This window comes from Melanotaenia boesemani, chromosome 21 (assembly GCF_017639745.1).
Source record: "Melanotaenia boesemani isolate fMelBoe1 chromosome 21, fMelBoe1.pri, whole genome shotgun sequence".
NCBI lineage: Eukaryota > Metazoa > Chordata > Actinopteri > Atheriniformes > Melanotaeniidae > Melanotaenia > Melanotaenia boesemani.
This window is the reverse complement of record NC_055702.1, coordinates 6,136,982-6,162,569: the sequence shown is the minus strand read 5'-3', so window position 1 is coordinate 6,162,569 and position 25,588 is coordinate 6,136,982. Positions and strand designations below refer to the sequence as shown.

At 39.6% G+C, this 25,588-nt stretch overlaps 1 protein-coding gene across 2 annotated transcripts in view; it reads right to left on the bottom strand.

The window, feature by feature from the left end:
* Positions 1 to 25,588, bottom strand: part of LOC121632055 (thyroid hormone receptor alpha) — a 159,047-nt gene that overhangs the window by 78,819 nt on the left and 54,640 nt on the right. For both annotated transcript variants that reach the window (XM_041973223.1, XM_041973224.1), the window contains exon 3: positions 16,954 to 17,032. The gene's annotated coding sequence lies outside the window, so the exon portion shown is untranslated. The remainder of the gene's footprint in view (positions 1 to 16,953; positions 17,033 to 25,588) is intronic.

Below are 25,588 nucleotides of genomic sequence, written 5' to 3'. Positions count from 1 at the left end.
TTCCCCCAACGTGCAACCACAACAGAGTCATTGGTCATGTTTGTGTGAACCAGTTCTAGTTAATTGAACACCCTGCTGGGCCTGAAGACGTAGGTGTTGGTTTACAGCTGCGATTGATCACAGATCTATCTCCCTATTATACCGAAGACTTCTATATTTTCTGCTTTTTGAAGCTGCAACATGAAACAGCCTTTACACATACTCCTTCAGACCATGTGTTATAAAGGAAATTAGGTACTAAAATAAATATGAAAAGTGGGAACAGGCGAGAATGCTGAAATGGCAAAAGCAACAGAACAAGGCAGTATCCGCAGTGGATGTGGTCTTTTCAGCCATTAAACCAAAGCCATTAAATCAATTTCCTCTAATCTGAACAGGGCCATCCCGAGGCAGGAAATGCCAGGCAGTGAGCTTCTCCAGGGAAAACCAGCCTTTGTTGGTGCAAACAGAGCAGAAACTGTAGATCTGATTTAATAAAATGGCTTTTTTTCTCTCTCTTTCTCCCCACTGGAGAAGGTGCTTGATTTCATCTTTCATTCTTTTGTTTATTTAATTTCTCTCTCTTGTCCTCCTTACAGGCACAGGTCAGTAGGAGACAAAGCACAGCGCCCATCACTGAGGAGTGTGTCTGAATAACGCAGAGGCTGAATTAACACTGAAGTGATGTGAGGTCTTCCAGTCAGGAAGATTAAAAGCATGTCATGATTTAAACTACTGTGTAAAATAAATGTGACCTAAATTACAGCATTTTACTGTTATTTTACATCTACTGTAATATGTTTTCATACTGTATAAATGTATATTTCATTAGAAAAAATACTGTAGATGACAGTTGAACAATTAGTTTAACATGGTTTTATTTCTATAATTACCTTTTATCATAAAACAGCTTAGGGAGTAAAGCATTGGTTTTTAAGGTCAAAACCAGAATAACTGAGCTGTAAATAAAACAAACAGATCAACTCATTATGGTAAAACTGGTGATGTGCATTCAAACATTCTTCCCTCCTGGCAGGTGTTCTGCATTGGCTAACACTATGTTTGCCAGCATTGTCATGTACACATGCTGCTACTTTTCCATTTAATCCCCAGTGTTCAGTAGTCATGGAAACCAGACGCATGAGGATTTCAGAGATGTCGCTCTGGCATTGCTTCGGAGGATGTAATGATGTGACTGTTGGTGAGAGAAATCTCTTCAACACTTAATGAGTGCACAGCTCAATTCTTAAACACCTAAACTTCATAATTTCCCCACAATTGTGCAACAGAAGTTCCTAAGAAGGGAAAACATGATTAAATAGTAAAGTGGATTACTTTTGTCCCTGACTGCATTTAGCGTAATTTTTCTATTCAGGTCATCAACAAAAGAGGAAATGCTTATTGACTCACAAGAGCAGCAACAGTCGGGGCTCCATTATATTCACACAGGAAAGTACCTTCAGTCAAACCCATTTTGCAGTAATAATTATAAATGCTGCTCAGTGCAAATGCAGGCGGTGGAAAGCGTTCGCAAACTATTACTGCTGTTTCTACAAGAGTTTACACTCACATGCTGGTGAGTATCTGCCAAAGAGGTCTCTTGTTTTCATGTTTTTGTCTTGTGTTATGCTGAACTTTATTATGTAATGGAATAAAGTTTAGCATAATATTGTTCTTTTGTTTATTGTTATGCTTTTTTCCATTTAAATAATTATAATTCAAATTTACGTTCAGTTTTAAGGCTGATAAAGCGGCAATGTGCTCAGGGGTCGGAGATAAAACATATTCATGGCTCTGGGTGCTTGTATGGTAATGTTTGTATTCTTTCAAATAAAAAAATACAAATTATTATTTAAAATATTGCAATATAAATGCTGTTCAATCTGCAGCACAAACACAGCATTTTTTAGAGTGTAACAATAAGATCTGGCGAAAAAATCCTCAAAGACAAAAGGAAGAGATTTGAAGCTTCAATCTGAAACACGCTCACTTGCAACATGGGAAAAATCTTCTTTTAGATGAAACCACAGCGTAAGATGCCGAGAGAGCAGAGAGACAGCGGGAGAGTTCCTCTCCGCTGTGCTGCTTTCTTTAAAGTTGGGAAAACTGGCAGCGAATCAGAGATGTGTTTGATAAAGAGCCATTTGATCAGACCCAAGTGGCGAATGCAGTTTACCATAAAGAAAACGGAAAAAAATAACTATCCAATCAAAGCATTTCACTGCTGCGTCACAGTGTAGCATGAAAATTTTATCCCTAATTAATCCAACCTGGATTTATTTTCAATTTTTTTTTTCTTCCCAGAAATGGGGGTGTTACTTCAAGAATTATTTTTCTCCCTGAGGTTCAAGACTGTATTCATACATTTTTAATTTCTGTTTTCTCATTTTCCAGATGAAATATAATGTAGCATCCTCAAAAAGTCACGCCGGTTTGTAATCCTTTTGAAATTCTATAACCTAATGCAAGCGCCTCATTGTGTTGCAGCTCGAGTTATAGCAACATTATTTGCAGGACATCTCATGTCATTCAATCTCCTCTCAGGATAACTGAGCTCGCTGGATTGCATGCCACATCCGTTCGGTGTGTTTGCATATGTGTGTGTGTGTGACTGCAGGGGACAAGTCTTTATCCTGTGCAGGTCCATTAGCTAACAATAGAAGTGTGTGTGGAGGGGGGGCATTGATGCACAGATACATGTTCAGGGTCTAACATGCTGTAAAAGGTGAGACTAAATTTACATTGTTGGCCCAAACAGATAAGTCCCTGCCTGTGTTCGTCTGCAAAGACTTAAAAGCATCACTGGTCTACATAAACTGCTCGACAGCGCCCATCTGCAACTCTTTCCTTGTTGCTACAGCGACACGTGTTGTAAACCACAACTTCCGGGTAAATCCGCGAGCCGATTGGTTAGAAGCAGCACATACCCCCAACACGCCTACTCTTGAAATGCTTACTGAGGTTTCTGGCACAAGTTCCTGGCTTCTCCGCTCAGATATCTGTTATGTGACCGTGCACACGTACAAGCATGCCGGCTTAATCATTAAAAAAAATAAAAGGACACATCAGTGCTTGAGTCAGCACATTAGCAAACATCAGACGGCTGCCAAGATCGACTGGCTGCCTCTAAACACACACCTACACACTGTGTGTTTTTATTCCACTACTACTTCATTAATAAACACACTTGCATAGCTGAAGGATGAGCTCAGTGCAGAAAGGCTGCAGATGTAGAGCTAAAAAAGAGGACAATGACACATTAAGTTCACTCGTTTTCAGGCCATGAATTTTTACTTTTAGGGCCTGTTCATGAAAGCGTACCCCATCACAGAGCAGGAGTTTAATAGCTGGACATCTATTAGAGCTTCCAGTGTACTGCTGAGGCATGATGCACTCATGTAAGATTAAATGACATTCAGCAGCCTGTGACAGGGAAGGAGGAAGACAAGAAAAGAAACGTTTCCTTGTGAATTGCTAAATTTAGAAACCTGACAGCTTGAGGGACAGAATCCAGCTTGCTCTGCTTCACTGTTACACAGGCTGAAATTAAATTCTGGAAATATTACTGTTGGGTTTTATAAAAAGAGTAAAAGCAGGGTTTTAACGGGAAATGGCTTGTAAATGGGTTATTCCAGCTTTGCCCTCCTTGTTGTCTGACGAGAAGGGCTTTCTGACTAACCTGCAGGAAATATGATGACTAGAGACGCTGCTAATGGCTCAGCTTGTTTGTTTTCTTTACATTTCACTTATAGGTTCATGTTATAATACACGGTGCAGAACACTTCCTTTCTGACTGGGAACCACTCCAGAGGTGGTGATGCATTTTTCTTTCCTTTCCCCTTTTTTTTCCCAGAGGGAGCTCATAAGTAAAACAGCAAAGTAGAAAGCAGCAGCGTAGGTAACGCAGCGGCAGGGCAGTCATTGATTACTGTAATTAGCAAAGAGGAAATATGGCTCCATTTTTTTCGTTTCTGCAGGGCTGCTGAGGGGAAATGAAGGAGAGGGAAGGCAGTGAGAGGGCAAATGTGGCAGGAAAACATAAAAAGACTGGCAAGAGGGTAAATGCAAAATGTTAAAAAGGTCAAAATGAAAAAAAGGAAATAGTTTTAGCAGAATTTGCAATTACACAAACAGATGTGCTTGAGTGAGTACAACTACAAGACCAAAAATCATAAATAAAACTAATTTGTTTAACTTAAAGCATTGTTTGTGCCTTTAGAGGTCAGGAGGTAAAACAGCCATGATGTTTTTTTTTAAATATATACAATGCAGCTGTAAAATCTTAATATAATTCCCAGAAAAAAATTAAAAGTCTGAATTGTAGTTAACACAACTGGCTGAAAATGGACTTATTAAAGTGTCATGGATTCATTTAGTGGAGATGATGGATGTCTGGTCCAGAAGGGTGGACTAACCAAAAGACCAATTATTGCTTTGCTATAGAAGCAGCATCCTAAAAAAACAAACCAAGTGTCAAGTTAAGTGGCTAAAGAACAGTATATAGATCAAAATGCACAATTTTCACTCAAAAGTCAAACTTTACGCTCATATTTCATCCACATGGTGAAGTCTGCACAACATTTTTGTGCCAGTTCTCACTAAAAGAAAACTATTGGCCATAAAAACTGACTGAGTCTCTTTGCGGCTTGGACGTTTAATTTTTTAGTTACTAAACCTCATTTAACTCCAATATGAAAAAAAGGGAAGAAAAAGAATGAAACAAAGCCTGAGTGGCTCGCTGGATAAAACCAGAATCTCTTGTTGTGTGTGTGCATGACTGTCGCAATTAGCAGATCAAACAAGATGACAGTGTGCCACACTCGAGCTGCGGGTGGGCTCTAATAATCCAGTCCATTAGCTATACGAGTGTGCTGTTTAAATGTTGCTGGGATGGTTAGATCTGCTGCTGCGCAATCTAACAAACTAATGAAAGGAGACAGAAGTTGCTTGTCAATCAAATGGGGTGGACAATTTACAGGACGCAGCAACTGATTGGCTGATTTTCGCATGTTATCGTATCTTATCGCTATGCTCTTTTTGCACAGCTGTTTTCTGACCTGTTTCTTATTGCTTCTTCTTTGGAGTCTGGTTCAGCTTCCAAATGGCTTTTCATTTAGTATTAATTGTAGCTTCTATCGTAGCTTAATTTGCTAATCATTAATAGTTTGTGTGTTCCTTAGAGAGCTGGATCTTAGCATTTGTTGCAAAGCATCTGATCTTATAGCCGCACCACTCATGAACAACACCCAGAAAATACCAGCTGGTATTTGACCAGCTGCTCATCTTTATTTGATTCTTTACTTCTACCAGAACTACATCACCAGCTAAATTAAATATCCTTTGGAGATGATCCTGCTTATTTCAGAAAGACAATTTCAACCACATTCTGCATATTAACTCATCATCACGACTGATTCAAGGGCTGAACTAACATTGTGTGTGATATGAAGTCCTGCACGGGTCAACACCAGGAAAGTTATTTGCATTTGCTCATCAGTTCCCAAATACTTTAAGAGTTTTTCTAACAGAAGACATAAAACAGCACAGAGGTTATATTTAAGGTTATATGAAGGACTTTTGTGGTAGTAAATTAAATGAGACCACTGATTTTTCTAAAAAAAAAAAACAGAAAAACACCAACCTTTTTCTCAGTTTCATATATTGTCTGAACTATTTTCTTTTGAATATAAACTTGCATCCTTCTTTTCATGTGGGGACTGACCAGATGCAGGCCTGTAAACCAAACCAGGTCCTAACTGCTAGTTAAAGAAACCAGGCGCTAACTTATATAACCGCCCCAGACCAGGAGTGTAGTTCTACCTCACACTGTAATTCTGTACTCAGGGATAAAAGTCCTCCCTGAACGTGTTTCATCTGCCCCTCGACTGCCACGTCCCACATCCTTCTAATGACATTTACGACCTGATTGATGGGACAATGGCCAGGCGGCCTGATGGTTTGATCAGGAGAAGCCCACCCTGTGTGTGCTCTGTGGTCAACATAGACGGCCAACGCCAGATAAAATACTGTAAATACGCAAGAGCAAAATACAAGCTGACACATCTAAAAAGAAGAAAAACCTAAAGGCAGAAAGAACCACGACAAGATCTTGGAGTGTAACAAGGCTTTCTTTATGTTGTTTGCCCAAATGTATGTTTTTAAATGGATAATATTTGCCCATGATGATGCTGTTGCCGTTTTTGGATAAAATACAGTGTGTGAGTGTTTACATTCTGTCATAGTTGAAGCCTTACGGGGCTGTAAATTGTACAGGGAACACACACACATAAGCCCAAGGTAAAACACTCACATAAAAGCACATTTAGCTGGGTGCAAAAAATACCAACACAATGTAAACAGTTTCTCTTTTTGAGCTCCCGACATAGCTGAGCGGGATCACTGTGCTTCTGTTTGTGAAGGTAGACGACGGCGGGTCCCAGAGGAGGAGAAGAGGATGAGAGGGGAAATGATGAGGTCGAGTCATTACACCCGACACCGCCGAGGCGGGATAGACAGAGAGGGAGGCGGGGAGCCTTCATTTGTTCCACTTCATTATCTGATGAGGCTGCGCTCAGAGAAATGTCTCACGACAGCCCAAGTCTCTGACCTGGCAGAGATTTTATATGGAAAAGTAAGACAAAACAAACAATTACAGCTCAATAAATTATCAGCAAGGATTCTGGCAGGAAGTAGAGCTTCATGCAGCGTGGGACATAATCTGATGCAAAACAACACGAAGCTCCTCGTTAAACTCTAACCTGTCTCCAATTATTGCGGTCAAATGCCTGTCCTGTTAGTGGAAGACACTGCTTCCTTTCTTTAGGCACATAAAACAGTAAAAAGACCAAAAGCAATCTTTAATAGAGCAGCATGTCAACTGTGGGTTCAAGTCTTGGAGGTTCTCATTGCTTGACACCATACAGCTCCACTGTTGCACTGGATGACATGTTTTTTTTTAACACAAACACACACATTGTGGTTTATTTAAAGCCACGTACACAATCCTGCTGTAGTAAAGTCACTACTGCAACAAATGCCTATTAGCCCGTTAAGGCCCGAAGCACTCTCATTATGATGCAACAGGTAAATTTTTTAATGCATTTTTAATGAATGAGTTAATGAGTTGGTTGAAAATAAATCCAATGCCTTGGCCTTTTGTCCTGGTATTTACACCAATCTGCCAAAACCAAGGTGAAATTATAAATTCTGAATCTATTTAAAGTTGTTCGGGTGGTGGAAAATGGGTAAAGGAGGAGTTTGTCTAGTCCTCGGTAGAATCTGTGCAATTGTTTGTAAAGCTGACTTTCTCAAACTGGGGGTCTGAAGATAATTTCTGTGGGTCGCCAGATCATCTAAAAGAAATATACATTAATCAAATAAATTAAGGATTTTCATTCAAAGTTCACGTCAGTGCAAAGAGACTAATGTGTGAAATTAATAGGTAAAATTTTTAATGCATAAAAACAAAGTTATTACTCATGTTATATGAAAAATATAAATGTGGCATTATCTTGTTGAGAGAAGCTGATTTGGGGTATGTAGCTGTTATCAGTGAACCGAATCAACTAAAAACCACTTTACCCTCTTTGTGAAGATTCTGACAGTTTACAAGTTTCACATTTAGAAGATGGCAGCAGGACGGCCCATTTGATATACACATCACACCAATTAACCCCGGATATTCTGGTCCGCACTCCTTACCAGTAGGTGGCGACGATGCACCAAAGCGTTGCATGTGCACTGCCATGAAAAAGAGAGGAAGAGGAAGATTGTGATCAAAGTAGGATGACAGAAAAAAAAAGAAAAAAACTGTCAGCCATTTAGACAAGAAGGATAAATAAATTAATAAACAAAAGAGCACAGTTAATGAAAACGATGCCATTTGCATAGAGAGCAGAAAGAGTTTGAGCTTGTCTGGAAGGAGGGTGGTTGCAAAAGTTTGGGAACCACTGTTGTAAAGGACAGACTTGCCACCATGAAGGAGCCTCCCGGTCCGGGGCCCATGCTTGGGCCTCGAGTGCCACCCAGAGGCCACAAAAAACTTTAAGAAAAGTTTAAGAAACCTCAATAAACAGAAAAAAACACCCAGCTAGACGATAGTCGGCAGCAAAAGTTATATGTAAAAAAAGTATTAAGAAGAAAAAAAAAGATGGAAGTGGTCTCAACACTCCATCCAATGACAATCCAATTCATTAAGTACGGTTTTGTATGGAGGGAGAGATGAGTTGATGTGTTAGCTAACGCTATCCCGCCCTAAAGCTTTCCAACTAAAGCAGCACCTAAAAACCAAATATCCAACCCTTGTGGAAAAGCTGGTGAAATTTTTAAAGAAAAAGAAAAAAAATTAAATAAAGAAATTTATTTTTACAGTTTATTTTATCGCTGCAAAATTTTATTGATCAAATTTCCATTTCTTTGTCTTTTAGTTTTTGTAGTTATTGTGTTAATAAACTGAGGGTATTCTACTCATTTTCATGAGTAGTTTGTTAGGTTACCATCGTCGTCTTAAGTTCCTGTTCCTAGCTCTGCCTCCTATTTGATTTCAGGTCTCTATGGACTTTTGAGGGTTTTCTCATTTGACATTTAAAATCTTTTTAAAATGTTTTAATGAGCTGCATCCTGGTGAGTCCTACATTAGAGTCCTCTACCGTTTCTCCGTGGATTGAAGGTCTAATGGATTTACTTTGGAGTTTAGAGGCTGACTGGGTTAAGACTGGGTTTCTTTTGGTATGTTTTTCTATGGCTTGATAACAACAAAACAGAATAAAACACAAAGCCTATCCTTTAATACGAGTTTAAACAAGTCTTTTAGAGCTCTAAGTGGTGCTCTTTAATGCTAACTGGGTCTGGACATAGAAAGCAAAAAGCCACCCAACATCTCCAAATACAAATCAAAGTGCCAGAGGGAAGATGAATGAGTCTGGACTTCAACCACCAGATGATAGAGCCTCATTTATGTGTGACAGAAGCAAATAACCATGTTCACTAAAAACACCAGCAGCGGTGGCAAAGTGCGGTGGTCAGCAGTGGGGTCGGAGCTGTGTGCTTTCTGCGTTAATATATTCAATCTCCTGTTTAGCTGAGCCTCACCACAGTTTGGTGAGGGTGGGGGGGACTCACTTTAGTCATTGCGAGCATGCAAGCTGGCAACGGAGAACACAGTCTCTCCCTGTCCAAAGCCACTTTGTTTGCCAGGAAACCATGCCCCCTGAGCCACAAGCAAATAGCCCCTGAGCTGCGGGGAGCCATTGATCAATGAGCTGTGGACAAGCTGGCAGCGAACAGCCGGTTAGTTTAGTTGATAATGCCCTGACGGAGACAAGCAAAGACACATTCAGGATGGTAAAGGCGACATCCTCTGTGTGTATATGTGTGTATCTGTGGTTGTTACAGGCCAGAGGGCTGATGGTTAAAACATACTGGAGCACGCTGAGAGCTCCTGATGGCCGTAAGCCACTACGCTTGGCTTTGTTTACATGTGCTCTTCAGGCATTAGAGTGCACCAGACTTCATTGGTATAGGCTTTTTTTCCACTGTTTTGGGGATGAAACTGCAGTGGCTTCAAACAAGCTGCACTTTTTGGCTGAATCGAGGTGAAAACTATGATAATGATTGTAATTATTTGGGCAATTTTGCTGCATATGGCTTTGAAAGGCCTTAAAGAGGAAGAGTTTTCCAAAGAAATATAGACAAAAGTCACAAAAAGAACAGGGAGTGCATAAGATGAGTGAAACTATGTCTTTGGAAGATTGTATCTTGGTGGCTTTTACCTGCCACAACCATGCAAACCTTCACAGTCTTGTGTGCGTTCTGCACAGTCATGGGAAAACGAGGATGGAGAGGAGGGCGGTGGTAACACTATGTACTGTATGTGTGCAGAGGAAAGACAGCGAGCACTGCTCTGCAATGACATTACTCCGTTCTACAGCAAACCGCTGGTCACTGCACAAACACAAAGGAATCCTCTATAGTCACCTGTTTAAAAACAGGCAACACACAGCGAGGAAAGTCGAGCCTTTTAGTGGCGAATAAACAGCTTCTCTGTTTGCTGGTTGGGAGTTTATCTGTCACGCTTTTCCGAAAACAAATTCCACCAAACCCGCTAATGTGGTCATTAAAGTCAAATCAAACCTGTGTGTGTGTAAATCTGAGCAGAACAAGTAGATGGGACATCATCAATTGCTTAGGATTAAAAAGAGGGAAGAGACAGGTGGAACGAGAGGGATGCTTTGAAAAAGAAATGTCATTTTTACCCAAAAACCTCGTAACTGCTTTGGCTCAACAAGTGTAAACGCCTAAAGAAATGTGCCTATTAGAAAAAATGTGAGTCTTTTGAGGTTCACTGATTTAAAACCCAAATACGCATCATTGTAAATCAAGTGTTTGCTACAGGAACTGCTCCAGTGTAGTTGTGGTGGTCTGCAGCTGATATAAATCTGGAGGTCAGTGGAAAACATTCACTGTAAGTCCAGTGAGCGTTTTCTCAGGAGTCCTTTGCAAGTGTTTTGGATTAATTAGCTGATTAGAGTGTGGCACTTAGAGACTGCAGCATTTAACCTTTACACACCATTCTAAAATTTCTAAACTTTCTAAACTAAGCTCTAAACCTCAATCCCACCATAGCCTCATATGTAATCATTAACTCTGATCAAATTAAGCAAATCAACATTAGAGAGGTTTTAGTGCAGGCAGCTCAAATGAGGTCTATAAAAACGATGCCAGCTTGCACCATCTGTTCTCAACATCCCCTAATTGAGGGTTTTCAAGTTTTAAAAAGTTAAGTAGAAAAAAAAAGCCATTCTGAAAAAAAAAAAAGACTCAGTTGCAAATACAATTTCTGTTTCTTAAACTAAAAATCATAAAGTTCCTCTAAATAATGTACAATATTGTATAATAAAAATAGTAATAAAGCATCAAGAGATTTAATTCCTTTAAATTTGAGGTGAAGTTAATTTATCATACTGCTGTTCAGCTTTTTTAATATTATAAAATGTATAGAAGCTACACGCAGCCTTGAAATCACCCCCCATTAGAGGCTAAATACAGTGTTTTAAACCAGTCTAACAAGCTGAAAAACAAAATATGCATTTGTGTATGGAGGAGAAAAGCTGGAAGGAACAGAGCAGTGCTACAAGAGGTAAAATATGTGATTTTTTTTCACATCATTCTACAAGAGAAGAGGTTTCACATGTGAAACATATGAGGAGCCACTTTAAAATTAAGCCCAAAAAGAGCACATGACCCCAATGTTGTAAACAACTATAGAGAAAAAACAAGCCAGAAAGCTGCTTACTGTAATCGGACCTGGAGATTGTGAAGCTGATGTGTGAAATATGATCACTTTAAAAGGGTCTTTTTTCTGATTTGATAAATGAGTGTTTGGCTGTCAAAACAGCGTCATTCAAGGTCATGGGGGTTTACTGTGTGACTCATTTCTTATCACTGGCTCGCTGTACTGATACCAACTTAACATTCATTAGCTACAAAAGAAAAAAACAAAAACACACAGTTTAGAGATAACTGAGGCCCGGTGGGATTATAAAACAGGTTTAGACAAGATTTCATGTAAATCGAACATAAACACGCTGAACTCTTTTTAAAAAAGGTCATAATGACCTGTATATAAAAAACAACTTCTTTCTAGGTCGTTTAATAAAAACAGGTGAAAAAGATGTGACCGAGTGTGGCAGAATTTGTGGACTAAAATAAAAAAAAGCAACTAAAAAGCAAAAGAGAGGACCCTCCGACGCCACAAAGCCAGATGCTCCTGCTTCTTTTTGTTCAAACTGAAATGATCTTCAGTTAAGAGCCGCTCTGTTCCAACTGCGACCGCTGACAGACACGTCATACATCACGTTATTTTTTTCCTATTTCACTTCTGCTGTTGACATGAACAACTCTCGGTCTGTGTGTGTGTACGAGGTGTGTGCATGCACTGCAGAAGCTATGTCAGCAGCGGTCCTGTGGCACCAGGTGAGATTTATGAGGTGCCAAGAATGCTTGGCTGTAGCCATGATGGGAGACTGATCCCGCCTCCTCGTCTCCCCGCGTCTAACACCCCGCTTGGCTCCTATTTAAAGTCACACACACACACACACACACAAAAAAAACAAAAAAAACAAAAACACAACTACATATATACATACAGTACCCAGCTGCATGCATGTGTGCATGATCAACCCCTGACCCTTAACGTGCGAGCTGCATATCTGCACCGCACTGACTCCAGCTCTCAAACGTCCCGGGCTAAAAGCACCTTCTAAAATGTCACGTTTGCCCTGTTCCATTACCTCCAGCAAGTTTCCTACTAACTCTCACCTCCTTTAGACACATTAGACACCCACAAACAGAAAAATTGTCCAGCAGGGGCCGCATTCATGCAAATGACCATCTTGAAGGTGTCTTGAAAGGTCACTGCTACAGTCAGTGACAAGGAAGAACATTTTACAGCTTTTACAAGCACCATCAATTACAAACACTTCTCCCTTTACGGGATGACACTGAAGAAGCTCTCGTTCCTGATGGGAAGTGTTTAGTTGCAGTCTTTCTTGCAGTTACAAAATACTGTATAGCTTAAATGTGAACTCACTGTGTACACATGACAAACACCATTTTTACAATCATTTATCAATAGTTAAAACTAAGTGTTATTCCATAAACGGCTCTGAAGACTTCTAGTGAATTAGTCTCTATCAGGTTGTAAAATAGATAATAACAACAGGACATATTAGATGGTGCTATTCTTTATTTAAGAAAAACTGAGTCAAAATTCAAGCTCAAGTGAAATACAACTCATTCAGCAGCATGTAGAATATCTATACAGGGCTGGCCCAAGGCATGAGCCAACTAAACAGCCGCTTGGGACCACCAGCTCCCTCTCCCCTGTTCACATTTAACATGCCACCTGAGGCCTGCTGGGTCTGAGGTGCAGCTCTGTGGATTGTTGCAGTTTCTCTAAGCATGGCACAGTTAAAACTTTCTCTTTCCCAACTTCCTTTGCTTTCCACTTGTGAATAATCTTTCTCACTATAGATGGACTCCAAATAGTTTGGAAATGGTCCCATAACCCTTATAAGCTTCTCTAAGATTATTGTGGATGTCTGTCCTCCTTGACATTGTGTCAGCACACCCTGATGCACCAGACCAGCCAACTGATAAAACTTCTGCTCTTATAGATGCGTTCAAACTTGCCATTGATGATAAAGTTCATTTGATTAGCAGCACCTGGCTGCTTCTCACCCTCTTAATCCCTTTGGAAGCAGTAAGCCTGGTAAATTTCACACACTAATTCTGCATATTTGCTTAGTTCATTTTAAGACCTAGTAAGGACTGGGTGATGTTTTTATCATTACATCCTGATACGTAAACCCTTAGAACCTCTCTCTCTTTTCTTTTTTGTATGACAGCAGATGTTTCAGTTGAAAACTGACTGTGCAACAAGAAACCTGCAGCAGAAGCAACTTTAACTTTGCTCAAACCAGCCTACAAAACTCTGACTTCACAGGGCTCAAGGGTTAACAGCCTGGATGTAAACTATTTACAACAGAATCGTGACCAATTACAATACAGGCAAATATTTACAACAGTGCATCTGACATCTTAACAAGCCCCCCACCTTGCAGGTGACCAAAACCAAAGCCGATGTGCACATGCTTCTCTCATCACCATGAAAATACAAAAGAAGAGGCTGCAAAAGGAAAAAAAAAGAAGACATTTTGCTCATGAGGAATATTCCAGCATGGTATCATGTCAGCAGGCATCTTTGGTTCGCTTTAGTTCCCAGTCAGTAAAGCCATTCAAACATCTGTCCAAAACAAGTCTGAGGTTTAGTCTGTCTGCTGCTATGCATTATCTGCCTCCTGTGCAACCCTAAAGCTGCAGGGACTTAGAGCAGGATTATGTGCTTCGCCTTTCACTCCAGCTGTGCAGACAGGAGATAAGATTCAGATGAAAAAAAAAAAAAAAACCCCGGTTGTGTCACTAGAAGGTGAATATTTCTGTTTTTCATATCTTCCTCAGGTGTGTCAGAACTCTGAAAAGTTAAAGAAAATGTAACTGTTCTGCATGCACTTTTCTTTCAGTGTCTTTCAGTTTGCTGAGAGACGATTCGCAGACAAAAACCAGGGCTGGATTCACTTAGAGGGTAAATAAATCATCACAATGCCGAGATGCAAAACAAATGCCTAATCATCAGTTTCTGCAGCCTCTGATGCCTCTGAAGGATTAATATTTTAACAGAAAGGATCTATGGCGACCAGTTAGTCTGTCCGCACTATTAAATGTGTTATGTAACATCAGCTGGCAAAGCAACACCAGGCCAATTCCAGTCAACAAGCAGCAGCTGTTGTTAATAGAACATTGCTCCAGTACTGACAATTTCCATGATTAATAAAGAAAAAGTCAACAATATAAGGGCAGCAACAGCAGCACAGCTCCAGAAAATAAGAAATCTCTTTATGCACAGTAGTTATCTGATAAAATGTCTTGATATGCTTAAAAACCCACCTCATCCCATCCATCCATCCATCCATCCATTATCTTGACCGCTTATTCCATTTCGGGTCGCGGGTGAGCTGGAGCCTATCCCAGCATTTTAACAGGTGAGAGGCAGGGTACACCCTGGACAGGTCACCAGTCTGTCGCAGGGCCAACACAGATAGAGACAAACAACCATTCACACACACACTCACTCCTACGGAGAATTTAGAGTGTCCAATTAACCTAACATGCATGTCTTTGGACGGTGGGAGGAAGCCGGAGAACCCGGAGAGAACCCACGCATACACGGGGAGAACATGCAAACTCCACACAGAATATTATATCATCTGGCTGCAGAATATGTCAGAAATTTATAGTTATCGCAATATCAACGTACAGAAATATAAATAACCAAAACCCTTAGAATAGCAGAGTTTGTGTTTTTTTTATTACTTTAATAACTAAATTCAATTTAATTAATTACCAACATCTTTGAATATCTGAATAAAGTCAAGATGAACCAAAGTTTAAAAAATAATAAATACATTTTAACTAAATAATAATCCTAACTCACCCTAGCCTTCTGAATCTGTGCCAATCTGGAGAGTCGGATCCTTAGCACGGTCTTTGTGCTTGTGCATGAACTCTGGTCTGCAAGCGTGCAAACTATCTGCAGCCCAGATCTCAGCGGCTTTCACCTCCTCTTTTCTCATCAACATTCTCCCTCCATATCTTTTCTTCCTTACATTGTCCAACCACCACCACAACACTCATGCTGGAGTACACGCACAGCCAATGGATGGAATGGAAAGCGTTCATAGGAAATATAATGATTTATTCATACCTACCAAAATGAATTTCAAACAACATTCTGCAGGTTGGTGGGTGTTAACGTAGAGCCCTGGATATGTCAGGTCAGGGGTCAGGTCTGGATTCCCCCCTGAACCTGAGGTTGACATAAGCTGCTCTGTGGCAAACTAAGAGAGGCCATTTAGGAGATGTCATAATAAGTAAAAATATATAAATATATGTATAATTTGATCATTAGCACAGTGGACAGCCACACCTGTCACAGTTGAATTGTCTTTTTCAGGTTTATGACGCCCTTCTCGTAGATCATCTCATAAAGCTTTGCTACCTTGCAGCCCTCTAACAGAAGCTTTAAATGAAATGTTGCCCTTTCTCCATTTTTTCCAGTATCAATGTACTGTATGTGTTCTGCCCAATGATAGCAGGAACATGCAATCAGATGATTAGTTTCATTGACAGTATGCTAATCAATTCCTCACATTCACCGAAAGGACTGATCAAACTCGGAGTAATCAGCTGATCTTTGATCAACTGATGATTGATTTTTCAAGCAACGTACAGAGAACAAACTAAGAGTGGGAGATATGCTGAGTTGTTCTATGTGTGAGATATAAAATATCTACACTGCAAACATCAAGCAAACAAAAACCATCTCCATGGGATTTTCTTTGCAGTTTAGTAGACAACACACTCCCCAACCCTTACAGAAAACTCTGCACACGTGCTTGTGACCTGGCATAAAATAAAAATTACCTGAATAAAATTAAAATAAAATTTGAATAAAAGAGAATACACAACAATAATTTAGTATTTATAGCATAAAAATTACTTAATCTGTCTCCCTAACATGATGGTAAGGGAAACGCTTGTTTCAAAATAAAATATTTGCTAAATTTTAAAGTTTGCTTCAATCCTACTGGGGCCTTTTTATGCATGATAATGATGAATTCACAGTGTTTTAGAGGAGATTTCAAAACATCAAGACATATATTCAGTATTGTGACAAAGCCAAAACATATTGCATTAATAGTTTCAGGCCATATCACCCAACCCTTAAACAAACATGTGATTAAATGATCTGAACCTACATGAACAGTATTTCAGGATGATGGAATCACTCCTGAACATCATCGACTTTAAGCAAGTAGCAAACAAATTCTGCTGGATTTACACATCTAGCTTCCACAAAGGAACATCATCAACCACATGGAGCTGTGTTAAAGAGACAGATTTGACTCAAAGTGCTATTTTTGGTGTCAAGCATCACCAGAGGGAAATGTCTGGCTTTTTAGTTGCTCCTGGTGGAGAGACATGAGCTTCTACAACTTTCTGCTGTGGCTGAAACTGGCAGACATGATGAGTGTGAAGAAAACCTTTCACAATGATGCATTGTTTTCAAGCTGTTACGGGTAAATCAAAGCAAAACAACAGGATTTTGGAGAGCGAGCCCTTCCTTGGTGGAAATCCCAAAGTGGAGACTCATAAGTGAGGACGAGCAGAGTGTGTGGGCATGTGAACACACTGTCTATGTAACAGATCATTGTGGTTCAATTAGATAATGAATAGCAACACAAACAGCACAGACTGCTAGCCAGCAGCTCACTGAGGCCCTGTTGTGTACACAGGCATGATTAGCATACATTTGTGACTTTAAACACATGAGAAGGCAGGGATAGCGTGACCTACCAGCCATACTGTATGTGCTTGTGTGTCATTAATGATTTCCTCAGACCTCCAGCTTTGTGTAGTTCGCCCTGTCTCTGTCCTGCAAGAAATGAAAAGAGAATTGTTCAAGTTGCTGCAACGCTAAAATGTAGAGAGGAGGAAGGAGGGAAGGGAGGGATACAGGGTATAGAAAACAAACGACACCATACAGTACAAAGAGCAGTAATAGCAGCATGCCCTCTGTTCCATGAAATCCCCTCTGTTCTGAAAAAACAATTATATTTTCTTCATTGCTTGTCCTCTTTTCCTTTATGTCCTCATCTTGTGCTTTAATACGTTGTTCACATCTTTTTCTTTCCTCCTCTTTTTCTCACTTGTTTCTCTTCCTTTTTTAACTCGAGCCTCAGGAACGTCGGCCTGTTTAACTCAAAGACAGACATGAAAGTCAAACATTTATCTGTGGGGTTAGTCATGCTGCACCTTTCTTCCGCAAAAAGAACTGGTTGTAGGGTCTGACTTTGAAGTACACCGCCTCTTCATTATGGCGGTCGTTGTTATTACTTAATGACTGCAGTTATCTGGGATGCCTGCCATAATCGACACCCTATCAAGGAGGCTCAGTATCACAATAAGTCTTATAACTGCACGTTTATTGGAAAAAATAAGAAAACTACTTGAAATTTAATGCTGAACTTGTTATGTGACATTTTTAAACAGAACTGCAAAATTCATATTTTTTGCCTGTAAAGGTTCATCGTCCTCGGTTGCAATTAGGTGTAAATCTCAAGTCAGATTCAGTGTTATATGATTTCAGTTTGATTTAGGAGCCAGTGATTGATCAACACGAGAGGATACCTCACGCTGATTTAACAATCTTTTCAATTTATTTCACAAAAATAGATCAAAATATGGTTTTATTCCTGAGCTCAATTATGTAAATGGAAAAAAAATGTTCTTTTAACAAAATATAGACTCAAATGTCAAATTCTACTATTCAACATATTTCTTAAGTGTCTAACTAATAACTGTTTCAGTGTTTGATCCTGCATTGATACTTTTGGATTGCTAATCGCTGAGTGCACATGCTGTGGCAATAAACCCCACACATCTACACAAACAATACATACAAAAAAAAAAATCATAATAATTAGTATCCAAAATCCAGCCTCTACACACAGTCTATTTAACCTACTTACCAAACCTGAAAATCTCAGGTAGGTGGGAGCAAAGTACCTCCAAGTCCACCCACACTTTCCCAAGAAGCCCATTACATCAACAATAGAAGAATACAGACTCGAAAACAACAAGAGGCAGAAAACAAAGAAAAATGCAACAATGGGCTGACACAATCAGACACAATTCACATACTGCAACAATGGACCCGACATTCTTTCCAGTTATGGCATTTTCAGTCAGAGCATTGTCATTTTCTGTGTAAATAACAGTGATGAAGGTGTTGGGATTCCATTCTGTCATGTTTCTTTGCTGTTTTGACGAATGATATCTATCAATACAGCTTTTTGGATATGTGAAAGAGGGATTAAAGACCCTAATTTAACCCTGAATAAAAGTACAAGATTTTGACCAAAAATAAAAGAAAAGTTAACTCAATCGGCATTACCACAAAGAGTGCAATGATGCACCTTTGTTGGATTTACATTTACCGGTAAAAAAACCAGCTAAAATTCATCTCATGTATAGTGAAGTCCTTTTTTACACTGGTCAAAAAACCCACTATGACCCACTGATATTCAATTCCACAACAAACTGGAATTCAGTTCTGGCTTGGCATCAACAGGAACACAACATCTGGGAGTACACGCCCATTTTCATTTAGGATACCGTGATCGGGGCTACATGAGTTTGTGCTGCTAATATTTTCTTTACAGAAACTAACTGTAATGTGTCAAATGGCGTCTCTGTACCTGGAGACGAAGACAAACAGAAATGGATCCATTTTATTGTGAACCGGATGGCAGCTCATTCTTCTGGCTACATGACTGGTCCCTGGGCGTAGGTTTATACTAGACTGGTGTTGCCCTCAGACATCAAGATAAAAAGTCTGGTAATGGGAAAGAACTTAATCAGCTAGTTTACCTGTCTTTGAAAAGAAAACATTTCATGACCCTACTTTTGGTGTAAAAATGGTATTTAGATAACAGTAATAAGTCTGTTTTATGTTGGATAATTGCATTTAAAGAAAAGCTCATTAAACCAAATCAGACAACACAGAACTGATAACACCAATTCCAAAATGTGGTGTTTCTCATAAGTAGATTCTAGTTTTTCCGCTTTAGTTTAATATAACATGGACATTTTTATGGGCTTCTATTAAGATTACCATTATGGACGTAGTGGCTAATTGAAATATCGCAGCATCACTGTGGGCTTATTTTGGTGTTGGGCCAAATGAAAAACGTGAGCCTGATAAGCTGGAAGAGATTTTTCAGATTTGGAAGGTGCCGAAACCATTAATCTGTACTGTCTTCATGTGTTCGTTATAACATACATGTTTTCTTTTCAGACCTACAGACACCTAAAATCAACAGAAAAAATATTGAATTGATCACAATCAAGTACGACCCTGGTGACAAACTAACACAACACTGATTCTCTGTGACAAGATAGACATCATTATCTGTCAAATTCTAGTGCTGAAATACTTCCTGAACATTCTTTTGTTTGCTTTTTCAAGATAAGAGGACTAGAATGTACATCTTGTTTATGCATGAAGTACAGAGCTGGATGTGTTTAGCCTGGCTTGGCATGATTGGAAACAAGGGAAATCGTTCTGATTGCCTTTATGGCAGGAAATAGAGACAGAACAAGTGACAGGAAATATGAGACGGAGAGCAGGGAAGTCCCCGCTTGGGTGGGGTTTGCAACAATGAGATATGCATTATAATATCCTTTGATGCCATTCTTGACTTTACTTCCTATTTTCCATTTCCTAAATGAACAGCCGATAGTAACGACACATCAGCCCACTTTCTGCTGAGGTTTATTTAGGTTTACCACTTGTACAGTTTACCACGTTTTAATAAGAACACAAGGACAGTACAGCCCATATGTTGAACGTAGTACACAATGACAAACAGTGTGAGGAGTGAGAAAGCCGAGAAAAACAGGACAATTAAAAGATACAAAGAAAGAAAATCCGTGAAAGTGAGGAAGAGGAAGGAAAGCATAATACCTGAATTTAAACGTGCTTTAGGACGATAGAAGGAAGCTGTTAATGTCTTTACAGTCCCTACAGACAGGAAATGCCATGAATGCATTGTGTGTGTGTGTGTGTGTGTGTGTGTGTGTGTTTTGATGGGTGTGTGAGGGATCTGACTACATTGAGAAGTTTGTTAAAGTTTTTTGATCTATTTTGCAGGAATTTCAGAAACTAAATATTCTCAAATAGAGCCGTCTTCTTATCTGAATCCATAAGTTGTTTCTCAGATAAACGTGAAAGTCATCAAACAGCTGACGGCCACCGAGGACGCTCCTTCTGATGTGGAAGATCGATTACTGTTGCGGAATTTCCCATTCAACTTTCGCTATCACTTTTCTTAAAGCGCAATAAAGAAAAGGCATTACACACACTGAAAGAGTCTAATCCATACCATCCACTACTAAAGCGCCCTTTAAGGCGAGTGTTTATGTGAGGGAGGGGGGGTGCAGCACTTAATGCTGCATGATGGGGAAATCCCCCCTGCCTAAGGAATCAATTTTCTTGGAGAAATGCTCTAAAGAGGAAAGAATAGATGGATAATTCAATAGATGGAGGCGCACAGAAGAACAAGAGCCTTTAAACTTGACTGATTTTGCTAATAGATGAGGACGAGGGTCATTCAATGAGTTTGCACACAGGATTTTTCGGGCTTGCGGATGCAGTCAGCTGGTGGATTAACGGTTAACGATGGGAAGGATCATGCCTGCGCAGGGTATGGCAAAACTTGAATGGACAAATGCCTTGAAAGAAAATGGGTCCGCTGTGCCACAGAAACACCAGATCAACACCATGAAGATGTTAAAACTGAAGGTCAGTTATTACCCCCCCCCCCCATGCTGACGGTGCATGACAGCGGCCAAGTCAAATCTATCCTCCCACAGCGTAAAGCAGTGGAAGATGATCAACAGCAAAACAGAAGCTAAGGAATGAGGGCAATGAGGGCAGAGCGGAGCTTCAATGAGTCAAGAGCTTGGGTGTCTTTACGAGAGGACAAATTTCAAAGTGAAGCCTCTTCAATTTGCTAACACAGAGCAATGCCATCACCGCTGCCAGCAAAGCCTTTTCACCAGCCTGCTGACTTGAATGGCTCCTTTTGTCACAGTGGAATTCCACTGGCAAGTCTCTAATTAGCTAAAGGGCTCTTCCCCTGCAGGCCTATGTGGGCAAAAGAAAAGAAAAGAAAAGAGCACATGTAGGGATGCAGTGTAAACCATAAAAAAGGAAAAGACATCAGGTGATGCTTTCTAATAATACAACATTCTGCATGGAGGGGAAGGAAAGGACTGTGATTGAGACTGAATCTCTCAGCCCCCATGCTGAGGTAACAAGAATCTGATGGGTGGTTAACCATCACTGGGTTGTCAAAAACCCGATGTGAATACCCCATGTATTCACACTGAGTCACCAGAGAGTAGCTAACCAAGAAAAATTTCACAAAATTTCTGCCTTTCCACAGCTGCATGAATACATGTTCATCAGTAATTTAATCAGCCTTTCGTTTTAAGTACAGCCTACTGCGTTTCACACGTGGAGGAGTGAAAATCTTCATTCGCTCTGTAAAAACAGGTAAAAATCTAACTTCAGTTAGAAAACGTGCTTTAGAGTCTGTTCCCTCCCTGCATCTGCTGTGCTGGGACTTGGCATCTGAGGTGGCTCCGGGGGTTTCTTTTGGAAGATAAGGCTATGTCACTGTTTTCACTTGTTTATAAAGAAAAAGAAAGAGACAGAGAGAGAGAGAGAGAGAAAGGGGGAAATGTGAATGGACAGTTCTATTCTGTAATAGGCAGGGTCCCTCCCCAGGGTGTGGGAGCTGTTTTGCAAGAGTTTCTGCAGCAGCTATGGGCCCGCTCTCTCCGCTAAGGGCGACTTCGCTGTTGGCGTCTGTTCGAAAAACTAAACTAAACAAGTGAAAAAATATATGAATAAATAAATTAGGGATGCACAATATTGGACTTTTGGCTGATATCTGCAAGGCCGATATTTTATAAGTTATCTGTTATAACCAAAACTGATATAACCCCCCGCCCCCAACCTTACTTTACTTACCCAACCTTACTTACTAGAGATTTTCTCGTTTCCTCTGTTGTGAATTAAAAATTAAATTGCATACTCTTTGTAATGTTGGCCTGATGGCAAATGCAAATGAAAAAAATATTCACCTGTTGGGGATGAATAAAGTATCTTATCTCACAAAAAAAGCAGAAAATGATGCAATATTCACTCCTTGTGCAAAACAAGAAAAATATTTCAACTGGCATTATGTATTATGTATGTCAAATTAAATCATGACAAGTTCTTTTAAACCAAACAAGTTTATCAGTTAATTACACTGGAGGAATGGCCAATATCTGATATATATATATTTAAGCTGATATCGGCCAATACCGATATTATGGTGATTATATCATGCATCTTTTAAAATAAATAAAATATAACAATAATAAATAAAATATAATAACAAGTCTATCTGTAATGATTGTTTTACAGAGGTTTTTGGCTTATTAATACAGCGAATGTCAACTCTTTCTTTGCAACATGGTTTAATGTGCAGAATTTTATCAATTAGTAGTTCCCTGCCCTGTCAAGTGAAGTTGAATGTGCATGTGGTGTAGGGGAATGCTGGTGTTACACCAAAATCTGTGACCCATCAGAATCTGTGTCTGCATATACGTCTTTGGACAGCTGTGAAAGAATCGGGGGGCTTCATAACAGGAGCAGGACAAGCCCAAATAAGCAGCTACACTCAGAAAAAAACAAGCATAAAAACCCACAACTATATTTGCAAAAGCCTTAACAGAAAAACAAGCCCAAAGTTGCAGATGACAGGCAGATTTAGCAACTCTGCTGCCTTTCTGCTGCGCAGTCGTCTTTACACCTGCCGCGCCGAGTGCACCGCGTGGGGTGACTTACCTCACCTGCAACTGATCCGCGTGTTTCCTGACCGCTACCATAAAGACTGTAAAAGCAGCGGCAGTTTACATGAAAGTCAGATTTTATATTTTAACTCCAGGTCCATGTGGGACTGGTTCTGGGTCTGGATCTGGACCACGGTCCGCTAGTTAGTGACCTCTGGTCTACATCCTCATTTTGGAGCTAAAACAATTTTTTTTTTTTTTTTTTAATCAATGTTTAGCCACAGACGAAATACATGTTTGCTTTTATTCATATTTTCTTAGAAATTACTTAAAAGTTTCTTGTGAGAAGTATTAATCTTTTCCTTTTACTACATATATTTGAGAGTCACTTGAAAGAAGGGTCTTACTATGCTTTAGTTTAAGTTCACAACTACCAAACTGTTTATTGATACCACAAAGGTAGACGGAAACTTCTGCAGTTTCGCCTTAACCTCATTTGAATTTTACTCACATAAAACAGAGGTGTGCACTGACATGATTCCTTGGCCGTGTGTAGAAACAGCACACCACCTCGGGCAGTTGTTGACGAGCCACTTTAAGTAGTTAAAATAACATGCCCAGTGGTTAGGGTTTGAGATAAAATACAGGGTAGGGTGTCGTTCTTTAACAGCACATTGCATCAAATAATATGCAAAACTACAAATGCACAAACTAATAATAACACAGGACAAGGCTGGGCATGCTATAATTACTTCTTCTTATGAAAACAGGAAGTATGTAAACACACACCGATTCTCTCTGCCTCTGGGGGTTTTATAAGATACGTAATGACAACAACAATTGTGCACATTTTAAAGTTGCAACGGTGCACCCTGTTGTAAAATTTAGGGAAAAAAAGCAACTAAGTGATTGCAGGCTGGGGCCCTGGATGAGCTTTGAAGTATAATACTGGGTATAAAGTTGTCTTGTGTGTGTTTTAAAAAGTACATGTGAAACTTTGCTCACCTTCCAGTGATGTGTGTCCTATTACAAAGGGGACATCAGCCAAGTGCACGTGTGTGCATTTGATCACATGATAGTGCTACATTTGCACCAACTGGAAAGCATTCTTTTCAAGTGTATCTGAGGTAACACCAGATACTACTGTAGCACGGCTGAAGCAAGTCCAGACCAAGTTTGCACAGCTTATTGAACATCAACACCACATGCCTATTCTTTCCTTACACTTTTAAGTACACTGCTGACATCTAATTACCATTTTCCTTCTTTCTTTAACAAAAATTTTCACTTGAACTGACAAAGATTAAAGAAACAGACACAAAAGAATGTGAGCATATCCTTTTTCAGAAGAAAAAAATCTAATATTGACACTTGATGCTGGGTTCCAAGGTGTAGATGCATTGACGAAGCTACTGCAGAGCAAATGCTAAACTTCCTGTTAAAGCAACCGCAGGTGCCACAAGTAAACAATATCTGAGTCTGTGATGTTATGCATTCGCATGCACAAACAAATGACTTTAGATACATTATGTAATAATGTCAGAAGAGTATAGTTTTGCTGTTCCCAGGCTGTACAAGAAACTGTTTCATCTAAATCAGGGCTGCAACGATTAGTCGACTATTGTATGCAAAAAGAAGAAAAGAAAACAAAAAAACTACAGAGTGAGACATCGTCGTCTTTTCTTATCTCTGCTGAGTTGCACATTCCGCCAGGGGAAAAATATGGCGACCGGCCAGGAAACCAAACGGGGGCAGAGGACATCAAAAGTCTGAAATAACGTCACGTTAAACTTACAAAATAAATTAAATACATGTCAGATTTGTAAAGCGGACCTTACAAATCACATACGTATGTCTGCAATAGTCCAACATTTAAAGATGAGGCACGTCAGACTTGCATAACAACCTTATGCAAGATTTCAAAGCTGAAAATGAAATAAGAGCCATTTAATAATTATGATACATAATCCGATTGGTCGACTTGTTGTTTTAATAGTCGGTGTACTATCAGAATAGTCATTAGTTGCAGCCCTAATCTAAATATGCTATATCATAGAATACTTCCCAAACAGGGATATTCAATTATCTGATGGCTTGAAATTATCCATGCTACAGATCCAAACAGGGAGGCTTTGATAATAGACTAAGCCTTGTGTTCACCGTGAGTAAATGTTTGATGTCTATCTCACAAGACTTTCCCTCCAAGTCCCAACATCACCAACACATGCTTAAACTTTCCACTTAAGACTATAAAATTTGCCCTATAAATACAGTCTATATTGTTTTAAAAGGCAGACTGCTAGCTTTAATTTAAGAAAATTATGACTTGTTATTTCAGAGAATTTAAGGAGCATTTCCCTCCTATTTTCTAGTTTTGAAAAACAACCATTAGTTAATGCAAATCAAAGGGTAGAGCTATGCCTTCACAGAAAAACCTGAGGTAACTTAAAAGTTCGGCACTTCTAAAGAACTGAAATTGGTGCAAGCTGCAAGAATGAGTTATGTTCAAAGATTTGCACTTTATTAGATGTATCTACAGTATGGTGGAGGGAAAACACTGCCAATATAAGCCTAAAACAGG